Source organism: Penaeus monodon, chromosome 22 (assembly GCF_015228065.2).
Source record: "Penaeus monodon isolate SGIC_2016 chromosome 22, NSTDA_Pmon_1, whole genome shotgun sequence".
Taxonomy (NCBI): Eukaryota; Metazoa; Arthropoda; class Malacostraca; order Decapoda; family Penaeidae; genus Penaeus; species Penaeus monodon.
Window position 1 is genome coordinate 16,001,071 of NC_051407.1, and position 421 is coordinate 16,001,491.

Sequence of the window (421 nt, forward strand, 5' to 3'; positions counted from 1 at the left end):
GTTAACATAAGTCTAAAAATAACAGCAGCAGCAGAAAAAAACTAGTGACACCATAACAGGAAGAACAGGAGAGGAGGAAGAAGAGACGGAAGAAAGTTAAATAAAAAAGATGAAGGAAAAAATAATAAAATAGAGAAAATAAAAGTTAGATTATATAGATCCAACCAAAGAAAAAAAAAAAAGGGAAACAAAGAAAACAACTTGAAACAATAAAATGGATGAAAAGAAATAAATATAAAAAAGGAAACGACAGACAAAACTCCTATGCTCTCTATTCCTTCTACTCTCTACCACAGCATCCAAAACAGGAGAAAAAAAAACGCGAGCATCCTCACCCACCCTTCATCCATTATCCACACCCTCCCCATCTCCCGCACCCACCCACCCGTCGTATCTTTACCACCAGCACCACTGTCGCCTG